Genomic DNA, 7,742 nt, shown 5'->3' with positions numbered 1-7,742 from the left:
AAAAGAGTCCCAAGAAATTAACCAGCAATTATGCAACCATGAACAACACAGAAAAAGCGTAGGCAAACGAAGAAAAACAAACTATAGAGAAAAATCAATACATACAAAAAAAAAAAAAATGAAAGAAAAAGAAACAGAATAAGATCACATAACAAACAAATGAAAATATGTGTAAGTGTTACTACAAATGCCAAAATACCGCATAAACTCGTTCTATAAGGTAGAAACAAAAAACAAACGGTTGTCTCCACAAATCTAGTGGCATGGCACATCATATCATCATTACCGCAGCATGACCGGATTTAATGTCAGGACTACAATTATTACAATTATGTAACGACAAACGATATGTAACAGTTATGTAACGACAAACGATTGCATTATGTTGTTGCTACAATTATGTAACTACAAACAATATGTAACGATTATGTAACAGTTGCATTAACAAGATGTAGCTTTTATGTAACTTTAACTACAATTATAAAGCCAACACAATTATGTAACAGTTGCATTAACCCCTACACCTTGGGCATGTTTACCGATGTTTGCGTGTGCCGCGGGGTTATTCGGGCTCCGACAGACTCTCAAAAAATATTTGCCAAAAATCAGTTATTAGTCCTAAGAATATTAAAAATAGATATGCTTATGGCACATACCTTCAGCTTTCTCCTGGAATGTTTTGTTGAGCCTTACGTGCGTTACCGTAGGACTTGTGAGAGACCTCTGAAGTTGGGTAACAGAGTCTCCACTTTACACTTCCCACGACAACCCGTAATATGATTACCACAGCCAGATATTAGCACTATAAACACTACTCTATGATTTTCAAGTAGTTTGGGATCCATACTCCAAAAAAAAACCCACTGTGAAAGCAATGAAAATTACGAGCGTGTCCTGACCGTCGCACTGGCACTAGTTCGCTCTTGGTACTCTGTCATTTATTATTCATAAAACCCCTCACACTTTATATTTCTATTACTATATAACACTTATATGTATCTACAGTCTTTATCCATAAGTTTCCTTCAGTAGTATTAGTTTATTGTCACTGTAGGGATTCAGAATTTCTTTCAGTAAAATACATAACGCATTCACTTTCTCGTCCTGTATACTAGCATTGAGAGTGAATGTCACTTTCATCTTCACTCTCATAACTCATAGTATTCAGACATGCTAGAGAGTGAAACTTTCACTTTCATTACACGTGGGGTATATACTCGTATTCTTATAATGCTACTCATTTTACATTTCCTTATTTACGTTCTCTGTTTTATTTACGTTATTTACATTTCCATTTCATTTACACTGTGTTATGCACTGTCACTTGAAGTAACTTATAAAACTATTTTCCATTGGTCACGTATATTTACATTCATTACTTTCACTTGCTGTTTACACATTATTTACACATTATTTACAATTCCACTTGTACTGTTTTACTCAATAGAAAGATCGTAGTCACTTTTTTATCAATTGTCAGCCCTTTACCTCTTTCCACACGAGGTTTAGTAGGGGGTAAAGGTCACAGGGCCCTTTGCATGGGGGTGAAAAACTCCCTGAAGTCAGCAAGAAGAAACAGACGTACCTCTACTTCGGAAGATGAGAGTAAACTGATAACGGAGGGCCGGGGTAGAGGCCTACTTAGGGGATATTCAGTGCTACCAATGTTCGTTCCTTGAAACAGCTATGTAGAGCACCGAAATGATTGGCAATAAAATCTAGACAATACATTACAAATTAGGTAGTTCCAGGTGAATGTAAATATCACTTAGGCTTCTGCCTTCCCTCCTTACATGTATATTTATTACGAAAATAGATTATACGGCATATTTCAAGGGGAAAAAAACAGCGAAAATTAGCGAACGAGTGCATGTGAGGTGTTGTCAGGTGATAATTAGCCAATTCCAGTTGTATGGCACTCTCACTTACCTTATTTCTTTCTTGTATATATTATTTGGTATAAGAATAGGACATAGGGCTTATTTCAATGGATGAAATCAGTGAAAAATTCCACGGAAGATTTACTTAGCTGTAGCACGGCCGGGCAGGTGAGAGGATAGGGTAATGGAGGGTGGGTAGGGAGGGAGTCAAAAACGGGGAGAAATGGCTAAATTGTCAACAATGGATGGGAGTACAGATGAGATTAGGAGTGCTGACTAGTGTTGGACATTGGCAGTACTGATAGATGATACAAGCCCCCACTTGGAAGCCCGGGTGAATTCAAAATAACACAGAATCACACAAGCGACGCCCCGCGGTATGATCCCTTGCTCCCAAGTATCACGTAAGTGAAGCACCGCTTTTAAGGGGTTAACAAAATGTAACTACAATTATAAGGTCAACACAATTATGCATTATCACAATATTATGTAACAATTCATAAAATGTTACAATTATGTATTACCACAATATTACTACAATATTATTTAAAGTCATACAATTATACCACAATTCTGTATTACCAGTATCATCATACAAGTTAGGTGAAATATTAGACATTACTAAAGAGAAAACTCAATATGTAATGTATAACCTAGCAGTATTACCATTGCACAATTATATGCGTATGTCTGTTATACATACACAACTTACAAAATGTCATACAACAACCATTGCATTTATTCAAATATGTATACAACTTGTTTAAAATGTATTACTAGATCACTGCAATTTACTATGAATATTATATGTATACAATATTATAATCAATATTATGTACTAATAGATTAGCATATGTCAATGATGATTGCTGTCGGAGGACCTTCAGCGGCATGGCCGAGCAATGTTATGAGTCCATATTATAATTACAAATCATAATAGACAGATAGATAAATAGATAGATCGACAGCTCCATGCGAGCCTGGGAAAGGGAAATGATCTTGCAAGTTAACTGAGGAATTGTCGACGACACATAGGAAGTAGCAATGTCAGATGATGTAGGTAGTGTGTCAGCAAGATAGCAGGCGAACAAAGCCTAGTGACATACATACTCACACACAGGTTTCTGGAACTTTCCAACCACAGTGTAACACACGTGACACGACCCCCGTTTCACCAGAATTGAGGAAAGAGAGCTCAGAAGGAGACAGGCCATAGAAGCGACAGGTAGTAGGGAGAAGGGCTTAGCAACATGGAAGAGAGAGAGAGAGAGAGAGAGAGAGAGAGAGAGAGAGAGAGAGAGAGGGAGGACTCTACTTAACTTCACTCGTGTGTGAGAGATTTTGTTAATATTTCAAAGACAAATAAAAATAGTCCCATACTATTCTTTACCTCTCCTGTCATTGCATGACAAATGGGAACGATGATTATCTACTTACAAACTACTCACGTATAACAACCACTCGTCCACAAGTCTAATATATATATAACTTCTTTACAAGTTTATACAAAGACCTTTATGAGAACAGTACTGTATCTTGTTTCCCCCTCTATCTCTATCAACTTGTCGAGGGTATGTATCTACATATCTATCCATCTATTTCTTAAAAAGATGGGGTGTAACAAAGGATTTTAATTGGGCAACAGTTTGATAGTATCTATGTTTAACAGCAGGGTTTCAACTATGTTGAAAAACAGGAGAGGAACTATGATTAACAGCATGAGAGTAACTATGTTTAACAGCATGAGAGTAACTATGTTTAACAGCAGGATAGTAATCATATTAAAGGCTGGATAGTAACTATGTTTAACAAAACGATGGTAAATTTGTTTAACAGAAGGATAGAAATTATGTATAGAAACGGGATAGTAACTATTTTTTTCAACGAGATAGTAACTATGTCTAACAGCTGGATATTAACTTTGTTTAACAGAAGGGCAGTAACTATGTTTGACTATGTTTAGTGGTAGTATAGTAACTTTCTTTAACATCAGGATAATAACTATTTTTATCAGCAGGATAATAACTATGTCTAACAGCAGTATAGTAACTATGTCTAACAGCAGTATAGTAACTTTGTTTAATAGCACGATAGTAATTATGTTACCAGTACGATAATAACTATGTTTAACAGCAGGATTTTAACTAAGAACAAAAAGAAGAAAGCATACAATGAATGGATGAGAAATAGGGGCGTGGAAGAAGTTGAGAGGCGGAAGAGAGAGTTATATGTAGAAAGAAAGAGAGAGGTGAAAAGATTAGTAAGAGAGAGTAAGAAGAGAGTGGATGAGGACTTTGGAAGGAATTTGAGTGTAAAGTGGAGGGACTGTAAGAAAATGTTCTGGAAAGAGGTGAAAAGAGTAAGGCAGGGTGGGAGTGAAGTTAGCAGGGGAGTGAAAGATAAAAATGGTAGATTACTAGTGGAGAAGGGAGAAAAAGTGAGCAGATGGAGAGAACACTTTAAGGAATTGTTGAACGTGGAGGATGGAAGTAATGCGAGTATAAGTGGCTGGGGAATGGCTGGGAGAAGGAGGGAGGTGAGAGGACAGGAAGAAATCAGTAGGATAGAAGTTGTGGAAGCAATGAGAAAAGTTAAATCAGGGAAAGCCCCAGGAATTGATGGAGTGTGTGGTGAAATGCTGAAGCATGGGGGAGAGATAGTAGTAGAATGGATGTGGAAGATGTGCAGATTGGCCTGGGAGGAAGGTAGAGTCCCGGAGGATTGGAAGTCAGGTATAATTATTCCTTTGTACAAAGGAAAAGGGGAAAAAGAAGTGTGTGGTAATCATAGGGGCATTTGTCTTCTTAGTATAATAGGAAAAGTGTATGGTAGGATACTTATTGACAGAGTTAGAGAAAGAACAGAGAAATTAGTTGGAGAAGAACAGGAGGCTTTAGGAAGGGAAGAGGGTTGTTGTAGATCAGATATTCATTCTCAGATCTTTAGTGGAAAAGTTTCTAGAGAAGGGAAAGAAGTTGTATGCAGCTTTCATGGATTTGGAGAAAGCATATGACAGGGTGGATAGACTAGGATTGTGGAAAGTGTTAAGAATATATGGAGTAGATGGGAAGTTGTTGAATGCTGTGAAGAGTATGTACGATGGATGCGAAGGCTGCAGTGCGTGTGGATGGTGAACTAAGTGAATTTTTCTCTTTGAAAGTTGGGTTGGAACAGGGGATGTGTCATGTCTCCATGGTTGTTCAATCTGTACATGGATGGGGTAATAAAAGAGGTACAAGGTAGGGTAGTGGATATTGGAGTGGCCCTGGTGAGAGAGGATAGTGTTTGGAAACTCCCTGTACTGTTGTTTGCAGATGATACTGTGTTGTTGAGTGAAGACGAAGGGGAGCTGCAAGGCTTGGTGGATGAGTTTGAGAGAGTGTGTAAGAAACGGAATTTAAAGGTGAATGTAGGGAAGAGTAAAGTGATGGTCTTTGAGAGAGGTGAAGTCAGTGAATGTACAGCGAGGTTGGATGGTGAGGAATTGGAAAATGTGAGTACGTTTAAGCACTTGGGTAGTGTGATGAGTAAAGATGGAGGTTTGGAGGGTGAAGTGCTTGAAAGGGTACAGCAGGGAAGAAAGGTTGCTGGTTCTTTGAAAGCAGTGATAAGAAACAGGGAGGTGAGCATGGAAGTGAAAAAGTTACTACATGACAGTATTGCGATACCAACTCTAACGTACGGAAGTGAAGCTTGGACGTTGTTGGAAGGACACAAGTCAAGAGTGAGAGCCGTGGAAATGAGTTATTTAAGAGGAGCCTGTGGAGTCACATGGAGAGACAGGCTGACGAATGAGGATATAAAGGAGCGTTGTGGTGTTGATGTGGATGTGATAGGAAGCGTTATGAGGAACACACTGAGGTGGTTTGGCCATGTGGAGAGGATGGAGGGTGAGAGACTGATGGGGAGAGTGTATGTGAGTGAGGTGGAGGGGGAAAGAGGGAGGGGGAGGCCGAGGATGAGATGGAGAGATGGGGTGGAGAGGTATATGAGAGAGGGGTGTGTGAGTTGGGAGCAGGGGAGTGAAATGGCGGGGGACAGGGCGACTTGGAGGCGATTTGTTTGTGGCCACCCCAAACGGGATTGAGGCGTCTGGCAATAGATAGATAGATAGATATATAGATTTTAACTATGGTTAAGAATAGGATAGAAACTTTGTTTAACAGAAGGACATTACCTCGGTTCAACAGCAGACTATTAACTTTTTTTAACAGCTGGATATTAATTGTGTTTATCAGCGGGATAGTAACTATGTTTAACAGGAGGAAAGTAATTATTTTTAACAGCAGGGTACTATGTTTAACACCAGGGTTGTAACTATTTTTAGGATTGTCCAGGTTGCCAATAATCTACACATAACTTTACGTTGGCCTGTGTACTTTCCAGTGTCCAATTTTTATTTAGAAAAAAAGACAACGGGAAAAAAAACGCGTGAAAGAATAACATTGTCAATAATAAATTCAAATTACAGAAAAATAAAAAACTTATATCCCACACTCTTTCCTGATCCACATCCCTCCAGACCAGCTATTGACGCGCAGATGCATGGTTCCAAACCAGAGCATTCCTGCACTCCAGAAAAGGCCTTGACACCTCAATGGTCTCCCACACAACCATGGTCCTCCACACCACCAGGGATCCGAAAACATCCCAGGATCCCCACACCACCATGGCACCACACACCACCATGGTCCCACACTCCACCAAGGTCCCCCACACAACCACAGACCCCCACACCACCATGGACCCCTGTACCATCAGGGTCCACGAAACCACCAACGTCCCCAACTCCACCAGAGTCCCCCACACGTCAAGGGACCCCCACATCACCAGTGTTCCCCACACCACCATGCCCCCCAGGTACACCATCACTACATGGAATCCCTACACGATCAGGGTCCCCTAAATCATCAGGGATCCCCGCATCATCGGGGGCCATAACAAGACCAGGGTCCCCCACAGTAGCAGGCTCCCCCACTATACCAGGGTCCCCTACACCACCAGTGTCCCCTCCAACACCAAGATACAAAACACCAAATGGGTCCCCTGCAAAACTAGGGTCCCCTTCACGACCAGGGTCTCACACATTAAGAGGGTCCCTCACACCACCAAGGTCCCTCACAAAACCAAGGACGCCAATATCATCAGGCACCGCCACACCATCATGGTCACTCACACCACCAGGATCCCCCACAAAGCCAGGGAACACATCATCAGGTACCTCCAAACCATCAGAGTCCCCCACAACACCAGGGTCCCCCTCACCACCAGGGTTCCCCACTTCACAAGGGTCCCCTACACCTCCAGGGTTCCCTACACCACCAGGGTCCCCTACACCACCAGAGTACAAAATACGAAAAGGGTCTTCACAACCCCAGGGACCCCAAGACCACAAGGAACACCCACACCATCAGGGTCCCTAACATCACCAGGGTCCCTAACACCACCAAGATCTCCCACTCCACAAGGGTCCCCCTCTTCATCAGGAACCTCAACAAAACCAGGGTCCCCAACTCCACCAGGGACCACCAGATCACCAGGGGCCCCCACTCCTCCAGGGTCCCTTGTACCATCAGGGTCCCCCAAACCACCAGCGTCCCGAACTGCACGAGAGTCCCTCACAACAATACAGTCCCCCACACCAAAAGGGTCCCTCTCACAACCAGGGTCCCCTACACCTGAAGGGACCCCAACACCACCAGTGTTGCCCACGCCACAAGGGAACCCCACACAACCACCACGGTCACCTGCACCATTAATGTCTGATCCATACATAATTGAATGGGGAATCTCAGAAAGGAAACGGACCATGCCAAAGTGACTGATCCCCTATACTGCAACTGTACAAGCGAGAGACAATTC

This window comes from Coenobita brevimanus, chromosome 4, assembly GCF_032717465.1.
Source record: "Coenobita brevimanus isolate Jiangsu-jjx chromosome 4, ASM3271746v2, whole genome shotgun sequence".
NCBI classification, from domain to species: Eukaryota; Metazoa; Arthropoda; class Malacostraca; order Decapoda; family Coenobitidae; genus Coenobita; species Coenobita brevimanus.
Note: the sequence above shows the minus strand (reverse complement) of the source record.